Source organism: Thamnophis sirtalis, unplaced genomic scaffold (assembly GCF_051295495.1).
Source record: "Thamnophis sirtalis isolate CommonGarterSnake01/CBP01778 unplaced genomic scaffold, rThaSir2_p1.2 scaffold_7, whole genome shotgun sequence".
In the NCBI taxonomy this organism is placed as follows: Eukaryota; Metazoa; Chordata; class Lepidosauria; order Squamata; family Natricidae; genus Thamnophis; species Thamnophis sirtalis.
This window is the reverse complement of record NW_028261387.1, coordinates 20,726,574-20,751,891: the sequence shown is the minus strand read 5'-3', so window position 1 is coordinate 20,751,891 and position 25,318 is coordinate 20,726,574. Positions and strand designations below refer to the sequence as shown.

Here is a 25,318-nt window from a genome sequence, read left to right as displayed (position 1 = left end):
GGCTTGGTGGGCGTGGCAGTGGAAGGATACTGTAAAATCTCCATTCCCTTCCCACTCCAGGGGAAGGTTACTGCAAAATCCCCATTCCCTCCTGATAAGCTGAGAGTCGGGAGGCAGAGAATAGATGTGGGTAGGGCCAGTCACAGGTGGTATTTACCAGTTCTCTGAACTACTCAAAATTTCTGCTAACAGTTCTCCAGAACTGGCCAGAAACTGCTGAATACCACCTCTGCAATGAGTCCTTTATATGATGATAGTAACATGTCTTTCTTCTAATACTTAAGCATAACAAAACCAATTATGAAGTTGGGGAAAAAAAACACCTAAAGGTCTTAATACCATGAATCATTGTTGACATGTTTTAATAGACCACACTAATATCACATTAACTCATTGTGTAAGAGTATACTTCCATATACATATTGCAGGCTTAGCAAACTACAATCTATGCATTTTAGAGAGTTTCACATTGAAAACTAAATTCATTAGAAAAATTACAGTTATTTATTACTTGTGCCCACGTGTTAAAATTTCTTTTAACTGCTGTGAAATATCAAAATGGGAGAAAAGTCAAAAAAATTCCAAGATTCACACATACACTATTACAGGTAGTCCTCGACTTACAACAGTTCACTTAGTGACTGTTCAAAGTTATGATGTTGCAGCATCCCTATAGATCAAAATTTGGATGCTTGGCAATGAACTCATATTTGTGACAGTTTTGTGTCCTGGGGTCACCTTTTCATCTTCTGGCAAGCAAAGTCAATTGCTTTGTGAAGCCAGATTCACTTAACAACCATGTTACTAACTTAACAACTGCAGTGATTCCCTTAACAAAGTTTTAAAATGGGGCAAAAGTCACTTAACAACTGTTTCACTTAGCAACAGAAATATTGGCCTCAATTGTGGTCATAAGTCGAGGACAACCTGCATTCTGTTCCTGCTTCTGATAGAACAAAAACGAACTTCTAAATACTAGAACTTAGACTGGAAGAGATTAAAAAAAAAACAGGCAAATGCAGTACCGGTAATGGTGAAAATGTTATAGATCACATCTCTTAAAAGAAAACACAAATTTTTCTAACTGCAGCTTAAAACAGCAGTTTCTTTCTTTTGTGTGTTATCTACAGTAGAATTAGAAACCTGCAGATTCCTTCAACAGAAAGTATAACTGCTGTATGTCCCCCATTTGTAAGAAAATCATTAACAGATATTTTGACATATGGGAGATAAACAACCCCCAGTAATCTTTAGATTTCCAAGGGAACAGTCATGATGTTGTTTCCAAGCAGCTAAGTGCTACCAATTGCTAGGGATCACGAGGTCAAGATACAATAATCATTACATTAAAGTCTTCGCAATTTGGCCTTCTTAACCTGGAATGAAAAAAACTCATTTCTCCTAAAGATCATTATCCATATTCTGTATGTACTGGCATGCTTAGTAATATGCCATCATAACCCCTCTCCTAGGAATGAAAAGCTAGTAAATCAGCACATCCTGTTTGCCTAAATTACTTGATAAGCATTAAATTAATCCACCTTTCTAAAAAAGCATAAGTGTAGCATTGCCTAAAGAGCATATATAATACTGAAAATAATAGAGCAATAGCAATAGCAGTAGACTTATATACCGCTTCATAGGCCTTTCAGGCCTCTCTAAGCGGTTTACAGAGAGTCAGCATATTGCCCCCAACAATCTGGGTCCTCATTTTACCCACCTCGGAAGGATGGAAGGCTGAGTCAACCCTGAGCCGGTGAGATTTGAACCGCTGACCTGCTGATCTAGCAGTAGCCTGCAGTGCTGCATTTAACCACTGCGCCACCTTGGCTCTTTTTGAAAATTCATTTTGAACAGACAATAAATATTTCAACGGACTGATTTAAAACTTTTCAAACATTTAAAGAAATCACTATTAACCCTCTGTTTACATTGATCATGTTTAACTTTAGGAACTAGACCAAGGCTGTCAAACACCCAGCCCACCGGGTGGATGCGTCACCTGCTGGCCATGCCCACATCCAGTATAGTGAAAAGGGAAAAAGTCTCAATAAGTCATGTGACAACGACGTGAGTTTGACGCCCCTGAACTAGCCTCTGCAATGTACTTTCATTCTTTATCTACCTTTAACAAACTGGATTTTTAGTGTTCATGTAAAAACTCAAGGATGTCAAGCATCCTTCATGCTGATGTAGGTACACATGAAAGTTTTGCTTGGAAAGAAACAGGTTAAAACAGATTTTCACTGATTCTTCATTTAAAATATTAAAATATGTGAGGTTTTATCAATTAAATCGCCATAATCTAGGTCTCCTTAAAGTTACACAAACTATTTTTTCTTCTTCTATGCTATGCATTCTGTAGTCCTCATCATATTCATCTATTACATATCCTGAAACATTTCTTTTCCAAGTTCAAATTCGAACTCTCTTCCTTCTATTATAATGTCCCTATGTAAGATGTCAGCGGGACTGCTCCAGTATGACAGATTTTCATTCTGCTCAACATTAAAGGTAACTGGTAATAAAAATGTTTTATGTATCCTGTATTCATCATCCTCGTGTGATTACACAGGCTGTAATTTAATGTCTCAGTTGTGGAGCTATTCATAAACCATTCAAATTGTGCCTTTCTACTTTAGAATGTCATTGACAACATTTGACTGGTTTTTGCCCATAGTTAGCATCTATTTTGCCCCCAAATCACACATAAACATCGAAGCAAATTCAAAATTTCCCAGAATTTCCTATAGGAATAGTTGTTTCTAGAATTTAGACCTTTTGCTAAAAGAACAATATTTAGGATGTAATAGCTTTAAAAAAAAACACCTTTAAAAATATTCAAATAAATTACAATAATGGAACAATTAAAATATATGGATATAGGATTGAAAAATGATTTATGATTTAAAGAATTATGTTTTTAAAATGATTTAAAATATATGATTAAAAAATCAGGTTAATAATTATAGTAAGAGTACTATTTACTTTTCCATTTATTCTTCCTAGTAATATTGTTTAAAATAAAAATTGCATATAAACATCACCAGTTAATGATTTGCTAATGTTCTTCAGTTGTTTTTTCTAGATTATCCTTCAATGCCTTCTTCAACAAATGATCACTAGATGTAAATAGCAATAGCAATAGCAATAGCAGTAGACTTATATACCGCTTCATAGGCCTTTCAGGCCTCTCTAAGCGGTTTACAGAGAGTCAGCATATTGCCCCCAACAATCTGGGTCCTCATTTTACCCACCTCGGAAGGATGGAAGGCTGAGTCAACCCTGAGCCGGTGAGATTTGAACCGCTGACCTGCTGATCTAGCAGTAGCCTGCAGTGCTGCATTTAACCACTGCGCCACCTTGGAATGGCAAGGCAATTTTTTTCTATGTATGGAGAAGAAAAATTAATTTCATTATATCTCAGAAACTGTAATGTACATATTAGTGGAAACATAAAAATATATTACAGGAAAAACTATTGGAAAAATGCATATTTTAGAGTCATACATAAAATTATGTATGTAGGAAAATATATTTGCAATTGTATCTGCAAAGAATGCAAAACGCATTTAAAATTGGAAATATTAAAATGGAACAAAGTCAAACTTAACATGTATCTTACACTCTACAATTCTGAACAAGAGAATTCTAACTTTAAAATCTCAGTTACACTTTAATATTCTGGCAGTCCCATACTACAAAGGGTTTCAAAACTCCTTTAACAATTTTATTAGAATTGTTTAAACAAAGCCTGTCTTTGAATCTTTTTGATATCATCTATCTTTTTCTAGAAGTTGTGTTGCTCTTGGAACCTGTGCCTATTATTACAACAAAGATATTATTCATTCTGACACTAATTTGTTTAATTTGCTCATAACATAGCCACTACAGTGAACTTGTCTTGTGCAATGAATTTATTTAAATCCTATTACCCCAGATAAACATTGTGCTACAATCAAGCTACTTGTACAAAATTTGCTTTTAGTCATCAATATATGAAACAAAGTTAGTTACAGTTGTGCTTCTAGATGATTGTCAATTATTACTGATCACTAGTTAGAATTCTGAAGACATCAGCTCCCAACTGAATTAAACAACTGCATTTTCTGATATCATCTTTGTTATCAGTTTTTAGTTCATTTTCCCAGATGGGATACTAAGGCATGTTGCAGCATACATATTGAACTTGTACATGATGTCAGCTATTCTGATTCAGTTTGCTGAAGAACACAGGAAACTTTCACAGATATAAAATCCCTGTTTAGATGTAAGTGGCAAGAAGTGAAACCATATACTGAAGACCACATGTTAATTCCATCCCTACTACAATGTATGGCAGTTAACACCACTCTGCAATGTCTATGACTCAAGCAGGGACAATCGCACATGAAGAGCTAGTATTTGTAGACTAATCACTATGCCTATATATATCATTTTACCATTACTGGGTATTTTAGGGATACAACCAGTGGTAGGATTCAAAAATGTTTACTACTGGTTCTGTGGACATGGCATGGCTTTGTGGGCATGGCTTTTTGGCGTGGCTTTGTGGGCATGGCAGGGGAAGGATATTACAAAATCCCCATTCCCTCCCCACTCCTGGGGGAAGGTTACTGCAAAATACTCATTCCTTCCCCATCCCAGTAACCTCCTTTCCAGCTCGGTTCTCCTGTTCGGGGCAACAAAAGAAGATCAGCTGGAAGGCTGGGAGGCGGGGCCAGCCTATTTACTGGTTCTCTAAAGTACTCAAAATTTCTGCTACCAGTTCTCCAGAACCTGTTAGAACTGGCTGAATACCACCTCTGGATACAACCAACATCACGTGAAAGCCTTGGTTTTTGTTTTTGTTATAAAAAAAATGAATTGAGATCCACAGTCAAAGAAGGGGATTATTATCTTTTCTTTTATCAATGGAAAATAGCAATAGCAATAGCAGTTAGACTTATATACTGCTTCATAAGGCTTTCAGCCCTCTCTAAGCGGTTTACAGAGTCAGCATATTGCCCCCAACAACAATCCGGGTCCTCATTTTACCCACCTCGGAAGGATGGAAGACTGAGTCAACCCTGAGCCGGTGAGATTTGAACAGCTGAACTGCAGAACTGCAGTCAGCTGAAGTAGCCTGCAGTGCTGCATTTAACCACTGCGCCACCTCGGCTCCATCTGGTTGAAACAATCTGGTTGAAATCAAAAAGAAAATAATAATCTGAAGATAAAAGCAACTGCTTGCTCAGTGTTTAGATCCATCTACCATATACATCTAGATCAGGGCTCCCCAACTCCTGGCCTATGGACCAGTACCAGGCTGTGGCTCCTTAGAAACTGGGCCACACAAGCAAGTGAAGCTTCATTTGTGCATGTGCAGAATCAAGGTAGCATGTGAAACCAAGCTTTCCATGGCTGTTTCTAAACTTTTGATACCCGGATGCCCAAAAGGTGCAGGACAGCTAATCTAGATAATTAGAATTGAAATAAGAGCATTATTGTAAAATAGTGGACTATACAGAAGGTCCTTGTTCAGCAACTACAATTGGGACTGGCAGATCTGTCCTTAAGTGAAGTGGCCACTAAGCGAAAATCATGTGGACACTGCTGTGCTTATTTATTTTACTTTAGCTTTCCTCCATTTTGCAGCATCAGAAGCAGTGGTGAGTTCCTACCAGTTTGGACTGGTTTGTCCAAACCATTAGTGATTTGGTGGCCTGGGTCACTGGAACTCAGGCCTGCCATGCCCCCAAACCAGTTCTCCTTAGGTGGTACCATCTTGATTTTCGGTTCTGTGCATGCGCAGAACAAATTTCATTGGAGAAATGTATTTATTTTTTATTTTTCTAATGTTTTGCACATGAACAGGCCTATTTATGAGCAAATGTGCACGTGCGTGGAGCCGAACTGGCAGTAATGCCAGGAGCAACCCAACCCTGATCAGAAGGATATGATGCAAACAGCAGGAAAGGTTTACGGAACTTGACTCATGAGGAAGCCCAGTAAAAGGGCAAATCTTTTAGCTCTTATTCCCCACCTTTTGGAATGCCTACCCCAGCACTGAGATAATTAGCAAGAATATTTATGCATTTATATGAATTGTAAAGGGAATGGTTATGTGAGAGTAAGCAGGGAATGCTTACTCTTGCCAGTGCCAGCTCTTTGCCTAGTGCTCTCCCAGCCCCAAGCCAATAAGAAGCAAATAAAAGCCTTTAGTGTGAAACTTATTAGAGTCTTGTCAATTTTAGGCAGCAGCTGCCAGCAAACTTCAGTTTATTAACATCACAGAGCCAAGCTTGTTAACTTGCTTTTAGTACTTTTTAAGGATGTGCTGTGGTGCTTGGGAGAAAAGCAGCTCAGGAAAAGATAGCTTGTTTAAGCAATCTTTCCACTCTGCAATGGGTAAAAAGAAAAATGGGTTAGGCACAGGACAATACCTACCAACCAACCAACCAACCAACCAACCAACCAACTAACTAACTAACTAACTGTAATGGTGAACACATGATTGAGGCAGAGATGCTGTGAAGATTGTAAATGAAGACATTGGAGAAGAAGTTATTTTTTCATCACCATCGTAACTGCAAACACTAGCTGTTCAAGGCAGCACCTAAACAAGGACTACTTGCTTACTAATACAATTTACAGTAGACGTAGTCCTTGACCTAAGATGACAATTGAAGCCAGAATTCCTGTTTTCATAAATACATACTGGTTGCCAAGTGTCTGAATTTTGATCATGTGACCATAGGTATGTTGCAATGGTCATATGTGCAAGGATAGAATATAATTCATCTTTTTTTTAAATACCAGTGTAACTTCAAGTGGTTGCTAAATGAATAGTTGTAAGTTTAGGAGTACCTACCATATTTTTCAGAGTATAACACACACCGGAGTATAAGACGCACCAAGGTTTTGAAGAGGAAAAATTTTTAAAAAAGTTTTTGCACTTTGCAAACCTCCCCAAAACAACTCGTTTTCTGTGAAAATGGGCCCGGTTTTTTCCCCCAAAAAAGGGCATGAATAGCCCTTAGGAGGCTTGTAGAGTGCTCCTGGGGGGGGGCTAGCAAAAAGTGGGCCATTTTTGCAAAAATGGGCCCTTTTTGTCAAAAAAAAGGGCATGATAGCCTTTAGGAGGCTTATAGAGTGCAACTGGGGGCAAAAAATAGGCTGTTTTTCCCTCATTTCTGCCCTCCCCAGCCCCCAGGAGCTCTCTGAAAGCGTTCTAAGGCCTTCTAAAAGCACGGCCATTTTGGTGAAGGGGGCGGAGTTTCAGGAGGCAAAAAATGCTGTATTCAGTGTATAAGATGCACGCAGATTTTCAGCCTCTTTTTTGAGGGAAAAAGGTGTATCTTATACTCTGAAAAATACGTATATAGTTTTCATTTAATGGTTAAAATCTGTACTTCCTTTTTCACTTTTATACAGAGATAATTGCACAAATTTTTAAAATCATGGCCAATGTAAATAGCAAAAATAACTTCCCAAGCTTGTTTACACAAATGCTGAATGCAGTTCTAACTTGCTTTATTTTGCTTTTTTTGCAAGTCCCTCTGGTTTAATTAAGTTTGTATAATATCACTACACAAGCTGCAAATGATTATTACTAAGAAAATAACAATGGGCTTTTTTTGTAGAAACTTAAAAAGAAATATTAAGCTTTATGTCATTTAGACCCAAATTACATATTTGTTTACGGCCTCATCAGAGGTTTCCCAGCAAAATTTCCAAATTAACAAACACACTAATATAAAACATACAAACACCCATATACACAATACATTTAAGGGTTTTGCATATACAATAGCATGTACTATTGTATTAACTGCAAGAGTAGATAAATGTTTTTTTTCCCTTTAATAAACACATATGAGGTCATCACAACTAAAACAAAATTTTAAATGAAAAAGTAAATATCCAAGCAAGTAACTAGAGAGTAACTTGTGGAAATCAGTGAGAAGGAAACAATAGTAAGATACAAATCAGTGAATATACTTTCAGGTTTTATATCAGAGATTACATCCAGAAAAGTTACAGGAATTGACCCAGGGTTAAAATATTACTGAAAGGTGAGTTGAAGATAGAAGACTGTAGAAAACTTCACTAGAATGACACAGAAAAATGAACAACAGGCTGATGTTCTGGTAGACCATCATACTGAGTTATATTTGAGAAATTAACCCAGTATTATTTGTAGGTTGGTACCAAGGCAGAATTCACTCTCTAAACACCTGAAACTTCCCTGATCCTTTTGCTTATACAGTCATACCTTGGGAGTTAATTAGTTCCAGGAGGCATGTTGAATATGAAAAACGATGAGTACCAAACAATTTTTCTCATGAGGAATAATGTAGTAAGTCACAAGGCAGCCAACACCAACAAGTTCTAGCTTGTGTAATTAAACCAAATAAACACATTTCCTGACATTTAGAACAATTAATCAAAGGAACAACTTGCCTCCAGAAGTTGTGAATGCTCCAACATTGGAAGTTTTTAAGAATATGTTGGCTAACCATTTGTGTGGTGTGGGTTTCCTGCTTAAGCAGAAGGTTGGATTAGAAGACCTCCAAGATCCCTTCCAACTCTGTTATTCTATTCTATTCTAAACAATGAATACTGGGATAAACATTTTGTCTCAAAATGTATTGAATTCCAAATTCAATGATTTTCTAAGCAGTTGAGTACCAAGATATCAAGGTATAGTACCAAGGTACTATATCTAAAAACACGTGTTGCAGTTACTTTTAAATATCTTTCAACTATGGAAATCACAACTATAAATGTACAACACAGAGAATCTGTTGGCCTTGTGAGATAGACCAGGTCAAGTAACACATTACAGGGATTCTATAATGTGTTGATGAGTTCCCCTCCCCTCTTGACTGTGTGGTTGTGTGATTCTTGCTTATTTTAATTATTTGTATTCTGTTCTATGTTCCCCTTTTCCCCTTTTGAGTTGTTTGCCACCCTGAGTCCCTCCCGGAGAAGGGCGGCATATAAATAATAAAATTCAATTCAATTCTAGGAATATTATTTTATTGTGCAGGCCATATTAACCAAACCTTGAATAGCAGTTCAAAAACCTCAACCCTTTTAAGTCAATGAAGAAGTTGTTGAGCCTCCTTCCGAAGGCTCAGCAACCATTCCTCCTCCTTATCTCAAAGTCAGAAATAACTCCTATACAGAATCATAATTATTTTTGTTTTATTCCAATAGACTTCAGAGCTAGAAAAAAACTTCCTATAATGTCATATTTGGCAAGTAATGGAGTGCAGCATACATTTTTTTGTGTACTATAAGATGGAGGGGAAATTCCAGAATTTATTTGGGGATTGTTGCGAATAAGAAGGCTCAACATCTACAAGAAGAAACCCAAAAGCTACTGATTTATTAATATGAAAACAATAAATGAAGTATAATATAATATACAATATGCAGAACTTGTCAAGATTTTTCTTTTCAGACTCTGTGTACAGGTAAAAATTTCATGTGGCTCATTTGTTATCTTCTGCCAATCAAAAATATTTCTGGTTCATTTCAGTCTTATTCCCTGCAGCTAAGGCAAAATTGCAATTGCGGGATAGTAAAGCTATACCTTAAAGCAACTTAATGCAAACATATAAATAAATTCTGTCTCCACCCAGTCAAAATAAAACATGAAGCATTCATTAAGGCTGAAAACCTACAGAAAGTAGTTTGAGTTATGGAAGAAAAATGTATTTCTGAGCACAATTCTCTTTTTTCACCAAATGACCTATTAAGTATCAAATCTCCTAGAAAGTCAGCAACCCTATTTGTATGCATTTCATGGGGAATTTTGCGAAAAATTGTTCTCCACCATACATTTCTGAAACAACTGTGTATGTTGGCCTATGAGTAGTAGTTATTATGATTCTAATAATACAGGACAGTATTTGGTGATAAGGGGAAAAACAAAGATCATGCATGGAATTTTAAAGCTACATTAAAGGTTGCCTGGCAAACCAAAAATTTCAAGGCTTCTGTTCAGGCTGATAGGGAAATAAATGAATTCTCTATTGACAGAAAAATGCACAGTAGCAATCTCCAGAGTTGAGATTTAATATAACCCCCAGAGCCATATACACTCTCTCTCTCTCTCTCTCTCTCTCTCTCTCTCTCTCTCTCTCTCTCTCTCTCTCTCTCTCTCTCTCTCTCTCTCTCTCTCTCTCTCTCTCTCTCTCTCTCTCTCTCTCTCTCTCTCTCTCTCTCTCTCTCATATAACTATGAAATCATTTGTAACTTCATTAATCCCTTTTACTTCTTTTAATAGTAATACTTCATAGCACACACACACACCCAAACACAAAATTGTGATCAATGACCAGGAACAGAAAATACTAAAAACAATGTAATTGTTTTCTTTTTACAAAACAAATATTGAATAAAATCAAGGTGGTCAGCAAGTACATGAAGTAAAACCACAGTATGGAATGTTACACTTATTTGTGCGTCCTATTCACTGCCACTGGACAATATTGTGCCTAGGTCAAAAAAAGGGGGAAAGGACTTTTCTTAACTGAGAAAGGGGAATAGATTTGCTTCTCAAAAACAACAGTCTTGTTTCCCTGTTTACTTTCATGTGGAACTCAACATGATTTAATTGTGTCAAAAGTATATCTTTGGCATGATTATACCCCAAGGATCATACAAACCTTGCCAAATAACACAAATGTAATTATGTTTTTGTTCTATGATATTGTTGCATCTTGTTGGATCATCATCAGCCATTAGTAGTAAAAGTAAACCTAAGGGAAAAACTGGAGCATTAACCATTAGATTAACAGCCTCCATACTCTAACTACATTTTTAGGCAAACCTATTTCTAGTATGTCACTGGAGAAGAGCCTAATGGTGGGAAAGATTGAGGGCAAACGACAGAGAATGGGGTGGCTGAATGGAATCACCGAAGCAATAGACATGAGCTTAAATGGATTCCAGAGGATGGTAGAGGACAGAAGGCCTGGAGGAACGTTGTCCATGGTGTCGTTTGTTTGTTTGTTTATTGATTTATATGCTGCCCTTCTCCCAAGGACTCAGGGCGGTGTACAACATTAAAAAAAAACACATATTACAAAAGTTTTTAAAAAAATAGAGTATCCAAAAAACAAACCCAATTAAGATTAACAATAACATTTAAAATTCGATTAAAATTAACAATAATCAATCATTTGTTTTATTTTGTTTAGGCCAGGCCGGCTTGCTGGAAAAGCCAACTTTTTAGGGCGTGTCAAAAGGACCGGAGGTCGGGGATTATACGAAGCTCCGGGAGCAGCTCATTCCAGAGGGAAGGCTCTCTCACAGAGAAGGGTCTCCCCCTGGGGGTTGCTAGCTGACACTGTCTGGCCGACGGCACCCTGAGGAGGCCAACTGTGGCAGTAGGTGGTCTCGCAGGTATCCTGGGCCTAAGACATGGAGTGCTTTAAAGATCATAATTAGTACCTTGAATCGCACCCGGAAGACAATCGGCAACCAGTGCAGGCCACCTAAAAGGGGCGTAACATAGGAGCACCTAGGTACCCCCATGATAACCCGTGCAGCCGCATTCTGGACCAGTTGAAGCCTCCAGGTGCTCTTCAAGGGCAGCCCCATGTAGAGAGCGTTACAGTAGTCCAGGTGAGAAAGGACGAGAGCATGAGTGACTGTGCACAGAGCATCCCGATCCAGGAAGGAGCGCAACTGACGTACCAGGCGAATCTGGTAAAAGGTCCCCCTGGTAATGGCCGTCAGGTGTTCTTCTAAACTAAGCTGGGTATCCAGGAGGACTCCCAGATTGCGGGCCCTCTCTGAGGGGGCTAAAATTTCTCCCCCTATCATCAAAGATGGAACAAGATGCACAAATCGGGATGACGGAAACCACAGCCACTCCGTCTTGGAGGGATTGAGCTTCCTCCCCATCCAGATCCGCACAGCCTCCAGGCATTGGGACATCATGTTGAGGGCATCGTTTGGGTGGTTTGGGGTAGAGATGAAAAGTTGGGTATCATCAGCATATTGATGATACCGTACCCCAAAACCACGGATGATCTGACCCATATCCTTCCAATAGATTTTGAATTCCAGCTAATATATTTTGGAATTTTAAGGTTTCCTCATCTAAGTATTGACCCATGTTTCCCAAAGAGGAGAAAGAAAAAGAAAAAAAACTAATAATGACTGCCAGTCTAGTCTTCCAGGCTTCTCTTACTTTTATTTTAAATTGACTTAAACACAAGTTCTTTTATGCTCTTCAAAGGGGAAGGGTTCTGTTCCCCCCTTCCTTCCTTCCTTCCTTCCTTCCTTCCTTCCTTCCTTCCTTCCTTCCTTCCTTCCTTCCTTCCTTCCTTCCTTTCCCTGCCAAAATAATTCTCAGAGGCACCTGTGAAAACAGTTTGTGTCCTTGGTTTTTATCAGTTTCTGTAAACAAGTTGCAAATCCTTCAGCTGCAAAGTTAGTGAAGTCAAATAAAGAAAAAGATACATTGTTTCAAAAAACTCTGACTGGCAGTTAATTTTCACCTTCTGTAGGAAACAAAGTTCTTTAGATTGCTTTTAGTGTGATTTAATAACAAGTAGTAGGAAAAATTGTTAAAATAAAAAGGAAGGTTTTAATCCAGAAGTAAAAAAATAAAGCAACAAGAAGCAGAAGAAGAAAAAATCTATCTGTTCACTTTAAGAGGAGAGATGAAGAATGTTACGAGCATTTCAATCCACAAAAAATAGTTACAATGACAAAGGAAAAAAAACTTTCCACAGTGATCCCATTAGGATTATTTTCGCCGCTCAGTTCTTTTGTTTAAGGATCTAATTTGGCTTTAAAGAAACACTTCTTTGGGCAGTCTTTAGCAAACTAGAAAAAAAATACCTCACCAGATGGACTCACTTTCTCTTTTCACTTCCTTCCTTCCAGAGCATCCTGATTTCATCAGCCTAGGGGCTGCCTGTTTACCGTGGGCTTGAAGCACTTCCCTTGGGTCTTCCTGATCACTATCTCTACGGGATGGTTTAGGTCTCAATGGACCCCCCAGCAGCAAACGTGTCAACGGCGGTCTCAGAGTATCGAGACTGCACATTGTAACATCACGACGTGGCTCCTACTTCCAGACTTAGAAACTTTATTAATTGACTTTTACTTAAAAGATGCTATAAAGGTGTATTGTTATTGGATGATTTTTTGTGTTTTCGTTCAATTAAAATAAAAAAAATTTCAAAAAAAAATTTCTCCCATCATAAAGATTCACCTGGGCTCCATATTCTAACTGGATCTAAGTTTGGTGTCAGTTCACCTCCTTTAGTGAAAAAGAATTTCTCAATGGCAATTGCAGATCCTGGGAGATGTATTACAGGTAACCCTCAATTTACAACCACAATTGAGCCCAAAATTTCTGTTTCTAAGCAAGATGGTTGTTAAGTGAATTTTGCTCCATTTTTCCATCTTTCTTGCCATAGTTGTTAATCAATGCAGTTTTTAAGTTAGTAACACAGTTGTTAAGTAAATCTAGAGAATATCGTGCCTAGCTCCCAAAAAGAGGGAGGGGGCTTTTCTTAACTGAGAAAGGATAATGGATCTGTTTCCCAGAAACAACAGCCTCGTTTCCCTGTTTACTTTCATTTGGAACTCAACATGATTTAATCTTCTCAAAAGTATACCTTTGGCATCATTATACCCCAAGGATCACACAAACCCTTGTAACCATGGGGATCCTGCAATGGTTGTAAGTGTGAGAAATGGGCATAAGTCACTTTTTTCTGCCCTGTTGTAACCCCAAACTGTCACTCAATAAATGGTTGTAAGTCGAGGACTAATTCTATAATGGACTAAATTTTTTTCAGCTTTCAAATATTTTAAAAATGAACCTTTTTATGGAGACCATAATTTAAAATTTTTGGAAGTTATTTTGATTGCAGTATTTGGTCTACATCTCATCCTGAACTTATGACTTTTCATTTAGGAACCATTTAAAGTTACAACAACATTGAAAAAACTTACTTATGACCAGGGGTGAAATTCAGAAGATTCCGACAGGTTCTGGAGAACCAGTAGGGGAAATTTTGAGTAGCTTGGAGAACCGGCAAATACCACATCTGGCTGGTCCCAGAGTGGTGTGGGAATGATACTACACTTGATCTTAGCCAAAAGGCCGAGAAGCGATTTTGCAATATCCTTCCCCCAGGAGTGGGGAGGGAATGGGGATTTTGCAGTATTTTTTCCCTGGAGTGCGGTGGGAATGGAGACTTTGCAATATCCTTCCCCCAGGAGTGGGGACAGAATGGGGATTTTGCAGTATCCTTCCCCCAGGTGTGGGGAGGGAGTGGAGATTTTACATTATCCTTCCCCTGCCATGCCCACCAAGCCACGCCCATAGAAATGATAGTAAAAAAAAATTGAATTTCACCACTGCTTATGACTGGTCCTCAAACATGGCAGCATATCCATGGTCATGTGTCAGAATTCAGGCACATGTTTTTGCTACAGTTGTGGCTTTCTAGGAGTCGATGATTACCATTTGCAACTTTCCAGCAGGCATCCCACAAACAAAATTAATGGAAGAAGCTGAATGTGTTTCAACCATGTAAGATTATAAGTTGATCACTACCTGTATAGAACATATTGATTTTTAAGCCCTAAAGGAGAGTAAAGGCAAAAACTGCAGAGATAGCCATTGATTTACAACTGATATCTAACAATTGTTTGTAGTCACAATGGAATTAGTCATTATACTATGAAATAATGGTAAAAGTCAACTCAAAAATCTTTGAATAACCTCAAGCAGCCTACATACAAATCACCAGCTTTTACAACTGCATGACCATGACATTCTGATCAAATCTATATCCATACATTAATATTGCTATTGTCTCTGGATGCACTTGTTATACTTGTTATCAGTTCTGAGATCCACCTTCCTTGACTGCAACATAACAGGCGGTGTACTTCCAGTTTCATTGTTTCTATTCTGCCTTCATGTCCCTGAAGTTTCCTTGACAAGTTTCTTTCAAAAGTAGTTACCGTATTTTTCGGAGTAAAAGACGCAACAAAATTTTGAAGAGGCAAATTTTTAAAAAAAGTTTTTGCACTCTGCAGACCTCCCCAAAATAGCCTGTTTTTTGCAAAAGTGGGCCCATTTTTGCCCCCAAAAAGGGCATGCATAGCCTTTAGGAAGCTTACAGAGTGTTCCTGGGGGCTGGGGGGGGCAAAATGAGCAAAAAACCAGTCCATTTTTCACTCATTTTTCCCTCCACAGCCCCCAGGAACACTCTGGAAGCCTTCTAAAGGCTATGCATGGCCATTTTTGAAAAGGGGGCGGGATTTCAGGAGTCCCAAAAATGCTGTATTCAATGTATGAGATGCACCCAAATTTTCACCCTCTTTTTTGCATCTTATACTCCGAAAAATATGCTACCTATTGTCTGTTTCCAAGGGCTGAAAGAGAAGAACTGCCCAATGTCACTCAATTAGCTTTTTATCTAAGGTAGGGACTAGAACTAGAAGATTGTTTCTGATTTCTATAGCTATTGCCTTAACCACCACACAAAGTGGCTCTCTGATTCATTATAAACCTAGATTATTAGAAAGATATATACTCTGCATTTAAAACCACTTTGGCTGGTTTTATTGCTGACTATATTTGGAAATCTCACTACTGATTACTCAATTATGCATTTGGAAAGTATGGTCTACCTGGTCAAAGATTTTCAGATGTGATCCCATCTTTAAGAAAATATCATTTTCTCCCAGACATTTTTAACATACACTTTGCATCCTAAAAGCAAAATAGAAACAAAAATCAAAACCCCAGAATTATATGCTGTTAACATTTCTGGAATAATGGGCCAGGAACCGGAAGGGAATTTTGTTCTAGAAAGGATTTCTCTCAATAGGAGAGATAGGAGAAAGAAATGGAAGAAATTTTCCCAAATAAACATTTCATAGAACTGCTATTTTTCTAAATTACTTGTTAAACTTAAACACAATCTGAATAGGATTGTTTTAATTTAAGGCTGGTATAAAATTCAATTAATATAGCAATGTAATTATTTTTCCCACCCATTTTTGCTCTTCTAATTTCATTGGCTGTCTAAATAAAAACAGTTATAGGGTTAGGTTTTATTTTTTATACTAATTTAAAAGGGAAACTGTTATGTTGTAAAACAGCACCTTTACTTATAAGGTGCCTCTAAACTTCAGAGACCCCACTTTTGATGATGTTAGAGAATCTGATAGATCAAGGACCCTGACAACAGAAGTTGTCCATAGATATATGGATGCTCAAAGTCACCATCCTGCCTAACCATTCACTAAGGGAAATATTTATTCAACTATTTCTTAGTATCCTCGAGCTGAACAATTATCTAGCTTGAACTATTCTTCATCTCCACTATATGTGCAAATTATTCTGTCTTTTGAAAAAGTTTGCATTCAAACATCCCAATATGCTTCTTCATGTCTGAAATCTGAATTCTTGAAACTGATATTTATTTTCTTTTTGTGGCTAACCAACAAATTGAACACCTAAATATGATTTCTTTGCTGGGCGTTGTGGTTTTGGAGGCTTTTTTGTTTTGGTTTGGTTTTTGTGTGGGAAGAAGTGCCTTTGAGTAAGCATTGACTCCAAGTGACTGCATGGAAAGCCGTTTTCATGGCCAGATTTTGGAAGTAGTTTGCTGTTGTCTTCTTCTTAGGACTGAGAGAGTGAATTATCTAAGCCTATGCAGCTGGCTTTACGATTATTTAAGAGTAATGTGACCATTTTTGAGAAATTAGGCTAAATGCTGTTAACCCTGAAATTGTTAATGAATATTTCTTTTGTCATATTCATTTACCACAACTGATTCTCCCATAATTTAGATCACATTTGTTAATAATATTCCTATTCTGATTGTATTCTAAAAACTGTGTTAAGTCTCTGTATGCTTTCGTTTCACAAATCTCTTCAACTAAACCTCTTAATCTCTCAGAACTGGATTCATTCTCCTACACTTTCTTCTGCCTAACTGCTTGATTCTACTAAATGCAGCTCAAGGGAGCACAAATGTTAAAAATCCCATCTTTTTAGTTTCCCCACCAGTATGCTTAAGTAATACACAGAATTCATGTTAACAGTTTTTAAGACACTAATGCAGGAGTCTCTAAATCTTGATTTATGGGCTTCAATTCCCAGAATTCCCCAGTCAGTCATGAATCCCCATGCTGACTAGGGAATTCAGGAAGTTGAAGTCCATAAGTTTTATAGTCGTCAAGTTGGGACACTTCTTTGCAGTTGCAGTTATCACAGTTCCAAATATGTGACACAAATAATTGACACGAGTGGATCATATATATACATGAATCTCAGACCAATAGGTTTCACAGCCAGACCATAATAAGTTTTAAAACAATATAATTTATGCATATAGCCAAATGTGGGTTTTTAACAATTGCACATGCTGTGTAAAAGAAATCAGAAGATTGGTTTCTTTAAGACTTTAGTAAACTGAAATGCCTCCGATCATAGTGTGCCCTCATGATTTGTAGAAACTGCTTCCATTTACCTGTTATGAACTTGACAACATAACACATCTTTTCTACGATGTTCTTATTTCTTTTAAAGGACAATCTACTGTGGCTGCAGCATGCTAATTATAACTGCATTCAAAGAGAGTCTCCATGGAAACGGAACAGTCACCAAGATGTTCTATTTTATGTAAGAAATGAAAGGTTACAAGAGTCAATGGATGTGTGATCATCAGAAATCCTGGGCGAAAAAATAATGCATAGGCCTTTGAAAGTAAAGCATAATTTTGATAAGAAAATCATGTTGAGTAATTGCTCCAAATGTAAGCAGAATATCAGCTACTATTAATACTGTTATTTTCCTTAAAAGTAGCTTAGTTATTACAATTAAACAATATTAGAACAAAAGATATTCTCTTCAAAGCAGGTGTGTCAAACTTCAGGCCTGCAGGCCAGATGCGTCACGTATTGGCCACACCCACATCGGTTTAGTGAAGGGGGGAGAAAGTTCTGATACATCACATGACATGGCCATGATGATGTGAGTTTGACACCCCTGATCTAGGCCATAGTGAAGAATTTCATCTACAGTAACATAGTTATTCTTCAGTTTAAAAAATGGGAGGAAAAGATAGAAGGGAAAAACATTTGCTACAAGTTACATTTTATTAGAGAGAATAAAAGGACAGTGTTAACTCTGTTGTTGATAGGGTTCATTATATTTTAAGCATAGTCAAACAATTTAGAAACCTAAAAATTAATTACTTTTAAAACCTGATAACTGATCAATCAATTCCATATAGGCCCAGAAGACATCTCTTATAATACCTAAATAACAATAGCTATTGTTATTTATCTGTTTTACAAATAGCTATTGTAGTTTATTTGTAGAACAAATAGTCTCTAATTAAATGCATATTCTAAAATGAAATATTATTGAATAGTTTCTAAAATATATAAACATTATGAGAAACATCACATCAGAGGTGGTATTCAGCAGGTTCTGACCAGTTCTGGAGAACCAGTAGCGGAAATTTTGAGTAGTTAGGAGAACCGGTAAATACCACCTTTGACTGGCCCCACCCCTATCTATTTTCTACCTCCTGAGTCCCAGCTGAGCGGGAGGAAATGGGGATTTTGCAGAAACCTTCGCCTGTCATGCCCACCAAGCCACACCCACCCAGCCACACCACAGAACCGGTAGTAAAAAAATTTGAATCACACCACTGCATCACACAGTACAGTAATGTTAGCCCTCTCAAGTAGAAGTTTAGTAAATGTAAGACGTGAGCAATCTTAGAACACTGCTTTATTAATATAAGCTATAATTACAGAATCTTAAAAGCCTGACATGGTTTTTCTTTCCTTTTTATACCAAGGAGAGCCAATTTAGGGTAATTTGAGTTTCTTTCTCATGTTCTTCTGCCTTTCCAAGTTAAGCTGATTTTTTTTTTTCAAATACTGCTGAATGCTTTCTTCAAGGCTGTCCCCAAAACTCTCTACTAAATTGTGAATATGCTTGTAACACATGCAAATTACATTTGCAAATATCCTTGCTGTGAGTTATAAACTCCTCCTCCAGTAAGTGACAAACTTCAGAGGTTGACAGCCAATATATTACTTCTCCTATTATAAATCCACTTTAGCTAAATAGAATAATCAAGTACCTTATTTTCAAGTTACTTCCTTAGAGAATAAAATCAAAACTAAATCACTACATCGCTTAATGTATGTGCATATCTTATCTGAATAAATTATTTTAATTAGCAAAACCCCTAGCTTTCCAAGGTGTTTTCAGAAGGTAAACATAAGGTAAAAATATCTGAAGCCGTCCAGATGAACTGAACAAAAAGTCCCATCATCATTAGTGCCATGGGTTATAATGCAAGATGGCAGAGTGCAAAGAGGTAAAAATATTTTGGGAAGTACAAAAAATAAAGGCTTATTTTTATCAAGGGCATTATCGCTTTTCATAAACAGTAGCCTTTCCACAATACTTCAATATGTCTATTCCTATTCTACTTCTTAGTCCTATTCTATTCCTTATACCTGTGATATAGCTATATTTTATTTTTATCTATTTTACATAATTTTTTATTGCTATATCTTAGTCCTGATTTTATGTCTCTTAGCCTTGAATCCTTGTTTCTACATTTACTTTAACTTCTAAGCTATATCTTAACTACATTCTATTGCAGAGGTGTCAAACTTGTGGCCTGCCAGCTGACTACCCCCACCCCCATTTTACCAAAGGGGGGGGAGTTGTGATATGTCACATGACAATGTGTCTTAGTTTGACACCCCTGCTCTATTGTTATTGTGATATTACTCCCCTTCCACCTACCTCTTCCTGATATCATAAAAGGTAAAAATTATAAATCATTGCTTGTCATCCAGGCTACATATTTGAGCTTGTAGATAAAACTGGTTTTCCTCAATGGATTCTTACTGATGTCATTCTTTTTCCCTGAACAGCATGAGAGAGTATTGGGATCTTTTGCTTCCCTCCTCGCTTCATTTTCTCTATATTCTCTACTCCCCCGCCCCCAATTGACATCCTTCAGTCTCAAAGAACTATGGTATCATGCTCTGGAAAGAGGTCCTAAAGCAGCATCTGGTATGGCTAAAAAGCCAATTCGAGAGTGGCAATCCCTTGCACACCGAGGGCAGATTCTGTCCCCTGCCCAGCCCCCAGATTTTGCTGGTTCTGGGACTGCCTCTTTGCCTCAGCAGGCCGAACAAGTGTCTCTTCGAATTGGAGAAGGCCATGCTGCGTCTTTAGCCTTCAAGCTGAACGATCAGAGGTCAAGTTTTCCCAGATGTTAATGTCCTTTTCCAAGGCCTTTAGATCCCTCTTGCAGATATCCTTATATCACAGCTGTGGTCTCCCTCTGGGGCCCTTTCCCTGCACTAATTCTCCATACAGGAGATCTTTCGGAATCTTCATCTGGCCAGATCTTTTGCTGCCCTCCTAGCTTCACTTTCTCTATCTTCTCTACTCCCCCCTCCTTCATTCACATACTGTACGTGTGCACACAGACATTTCACAATACATCCCCCCCCCTTTGATAGCTATATTATGCTTTTTTTATATTTCGCAAGAGGAAGGAGTCTTCAGTCTTTGGCTAAACTGAGAGTGAGACAGTGAAGATGACCAGGAGGAACTAGCATATCCTAGCTGCAGCAAGATTTTGCTTTCACAATCTCATTGGCTGGAAATTGTATTTGTACTCAAAGGCATCTGGAGGGCACAAGACTAAAATCGGATGATGCTGCCATCCATATTTCCTAGACTACAAAACCTCTGAAGCAAATTGTCACATCATTCACAAGGTTAATGGAGACACTTTTTACTAGTTACATAGATGCTGCTTTCATAGAACTGCCACTGACTGCCCTCTGCAAAAATATCTAAAAGGTAAATTAATCTAGCATGGCACACCAAGTCAAGGCAATAAACATATCCATTCTTTTCTAGACTCTGGATATAAATGGGAAGAACTGTTCCGGATAATCACAATTTTGAATGCTTATTGCTATCACCTATTCTACAGTAAATATTGGAAAAACATTCAAAGGTGAAAATAAATCCAGTATTCTAATAAGTGAAAGATACAGAGTAAACAGGTCTTTCACATTATCTAAGTATCGCATCTGTAAGTAGTTCAAAAGGTCAAATGAAATGAAGTTTGACTCATTATGCATTTTTAATGAACACACAAGTGCATGCATAAGGAAGGATAAGCAACATAATACACTCCAGATTACTATTACTATAACTATAACTAGCCATACTAACTGGGGACTATTAAGAGTTGCAGTCCTAAATATTTGGAGGGCAACCCTTCCCCAGCTCATACTAAAACATTCACTTTATACTCATTAGCTGTCAATGTCTCACACAGCACATTTAAGAATGTACTCAAGTGTGTACTCATCATCATCAAGCAAGGATTTAATGACTCTCAAAGCACATTCCTAAAGTTAATCACGTACTTAACTGCCTTAGCAAACTGAAATCTGAATTTAGGCTATGTATTTTGTTCACTGTGGACCCCTAGCTTTTTATGCAAGCTTATTCTTGTTTTTTTCTGACCCTTTGTTCAACTTTTATTTGTTTGAAATATTAATACTTCCTGAAAAATAATAAAGTACACCGTTCAGGCTGTTTAGCTTATTGAAATCAAGAGATGGATTACTTAATGCTTTTGATTGAACTATATCCCAAATAGCTTCCCTTCACTTTCAATTTGCATGTGTATAATACCTAAAATTAGCCAAGTGAATTTTGCTCAAGTCAGAAAGTTCCCTCAAGCACATCTTTCTTCTCTGTTAGAAAAAATTCAGCAGTACTAAATTTAATAGCTATTTATTGTGTTCTCATGATATCAAAATTTTCTGCCCGAGGCAGGTGCATAATACAATAATTTTGCATTATGTAAATATCTGGTATTCACATACAGTGTAGACAGCCCCCCCCCAAAATTCTCCTAGTATGTTAATTTTTGAATACCCATTCACAACATGATGAATGTGAAAAAAGACATAATTTGTCTTTCTTGGAAAGCATAATCAAGACTATAAAAATGCTTTATGTAGTATGGCTCCATAGAGGTCACAGGGACATACCAGATATTGCCTGTCTCATAAATGGAACAGAACTCATCCAACAGCATGCAATTTTGTAACCATGCCTGTGTTTTGGCTTATAAATACAAGCTGAAATTTGTTCTTCTATTTCAAGAACAAATGTGTTACAATTTATGCATTTCTCCATAAGAAATTCTGTGCCCTTAAGTTGGATTTCCTTAGTTTGTATAAGGTTGCAAACTTAATTCACCTTTTCTCCGCAAAGTAGTAACAAGGTTATTCTGCAATTGCCCTGTCATTTCACATTTTTCCCAGTGTTTTGATTTTTATAGTATCTGATTACTTTTCTCCTTCATGAATGCAATTATTCAACTAAGCCAAAACTTCCCAATAAGATGACCTTTGGATATTTTTGACTATAATTTCCATCATCCCTGGTTGCTGTTATTCTCAAAATATTCCAAGCTACCCCGGTCATGACACATTTCCTACAGAATAAAGAGAAGGTAAATAAATTATTGCATTATTTTGGGCATTCCTCCTCACTTTCGTAAACACTGTACTGAACTGCGGTATAGCTAATCATTGTTACATCTTTGTCACCATTATGAGGAAGAACAGATGGCCTGGGTCAAAGTCAAACTCCTGCAAGCAAAGGGAGATTTATCCCTTTTGCTGCCTTCAATTTAAAATATCACAATGTATATATAGTTGGAAATAATTATGACCTATTTTAATTGGTATTTCAGGATGTACTTCTGAAATTTGGAGTATATTCATAAATCAGTGTTGAGACTCCCAAATCAGGAGATTTACACAAAAGTTAACTGAAGTTAACAAAAAAAAAATCTCTGTGTATGTGTCTCATCACTTAAGGGTTCAACTCTAAGCTTCAGCCAAGAATTAACAAGTGATCACTAACTGAATAGCTGATCTATTTGCTCTAAGGCAGCAAAAGCTGCCTCTGAATATAAGAAATGAAGAGTCACAGTTATACTCATTACCAGCCAAGAATAAAATCTGTGAAGCCATACACATAAAGACTAGCAAAAGAATTAATTTTCCCTGAAAACAGAATATGTGGAAGGTGAACAAATTAAAATTAGAGCCTTCTCCATTTAGCATTACATATTGGTTTGGCCAGGATATATGGAGTCTCAATACGGACAATTGATTCATCACTGGCTGTGTGTAATTTGGATAGAAAAATTAGTGCAGGAATTATTGGAAGCTGAAGTGTTACACCTCTGGCAGAAAAATGTAAGCATTCAAAAAGGGTCCACATATTTTTAGCACATTTACAGAATTATCCAAAATATGTGTTAACTACAAAAGTTGTCATCAATGCAGAGTTTCCAAAATACACTTATGCTGCTCATGCCTACATTTCTACTGGAAGTAGTCCTCCAGTGATGTTTATTATGACTACCTCAAACATATAATATTTCCAAAATGATTTTGTTTCAAAGTACCCTTGATTCTTTTCCAGAAACAAAAGGAAAATACAAAGGTGTACCAGTTATGGAGTCCAAAGAAACTAATGCCATATAATAATGCCAATATAATATTAATTTTGTGAAGATAATGAATTACTAATTAAAAATAGCATCAGTACATCACAGTAAAGAATAGGCAGAAAAGCACTATTTGTCCAAAGAAAGATTAATTTACACAAATCTTTTCCCTGCACACGCTTCAATTTTTTTAAAGAATAGAAAGGTACATTAAAATATACATGGAGCTATTCAAGCACAAACTTTTCATCTATGTGGCTCTGGTCTTAAAAATCACCAGCTGGTACATACCACTAAAAAGAGAGAGCTTTAGTTCCCATCACAACCCATTCTGATTAAATTTTCTGAAATCTCAACACAGCTCTGGCATTTTTACAACACTTGAGACCATATACGATCTAGGTATCTGATATTTCTCCAAGGAGCTTCTTTGCAATGCAGTTAGATTTTAGATGAAACTATACCCATATATTTTATTACGCTTTCCATTGACATCATTACCATAATTATGTTCAAAATTAAAAAGCCAACATCGGTGAATCTTATATTATAAGGATATAGCAATATAGTTGACACTAAGGATATATCCACACCTAAAGTTTAATCTGATTCGGTCCTTTGCTGATGGTAAATTAAATGTGAACTATTTTTTTTTAAAAAAAACATATCTGAACTGGGAAACTATAGAAACAGTTTGCAAGCTATCACGTCCTCCTACTGGACAATTCCTTAACCATTGGCTCCTCCTATCTTTCTGCTCCAGGAAATCAGTTGCTTTCCTTCCTATGGGCTGATCTTGATGCACATATTTATTTTTATACATTTGTCATATATACATATATGTAACAACATGCATATACAAGTTTTTGCACTCCAATAACAAATTTTTGCACTTCTTTTATTATCAGTTCTAAAATATCCTAGTTGTTGTTAAGACTTCTGTATGTACATTGCTGGTTCAAAAAAGAAAACAAAAGCTGAACTGTAGTTTGCAAAAGACGTATGTTTACGCATATATATATATATATATATATATATATATAGGCAAAGAGCAATCATAGTTTTCTACTGGGCAATAAAAAACTATTATTGATTTTGCTTGAACTGAAATAATTTAGGTATTTATGTTCTGTCTATTATCGAACATTTATATTGTCATGTTAGCTAAATTAAATCTCCATTATCTGAAGTTTCTCTTTTCTATACGTATACTAGTATAGAAAAAAATATTGTTTATCATGTAGGACTATACTGAATTTCCATTCAAAATTTTGATATATAACAGAATATATATATGTATGTATGTATATATAAGTACAACATTTGTATGTAGAATATACATCTATTTAGGAGGCAAAATGCTCACAAAAATGTCTCTTTCTTGTATACTATGACTTCTTGTATAATATACTTTCAACCAAGGTAATCCCAGTAACTAGGTAATCTTAAATATAAAAAGAGGATATTTTGTTTTTATGCAGCCAACAAAATGCACGTTATACATTTTTTTCTCATCCTGAGTGGATTTTTTGATAATTTCATGGAACCAAATCAGACAATAAAATGCTTAACATTTCCTTCAAACTTCAAATCCTGTTCCTATTAACATTTTGAAAGCTATCTCTACCATTATTATAAATTTTATAATTTATCATCATAAATAAAGTCAAATAACATGCCTTTTTGCACTTCCTAGTCTTGTATGCTTCGGGAGTTAAGAATTGGCAGCACAGTCC

General features: G+C 36.8%; 1 protein-coding gene and 1 pseudogene across 1 annotated transcript in view; both read right to left on the bottom strand.

The window, feature by feature from the left end:
• Nucleotides 1-25,318, bottom strand: part of SLC44A5 (solute carrier family 44 member 5) — a 159,071-nt gene that overhangs the window by 84,521 nt on the left and 49,232 nt on the right. The gene's annotated exons all lie outside the window — the stretch shown is intronic.
• LOC148044563 (U2 spliceosomal RNA) lies at nucleotides 14,083-14,137 on the bottom strand (annotated as a pseudogene).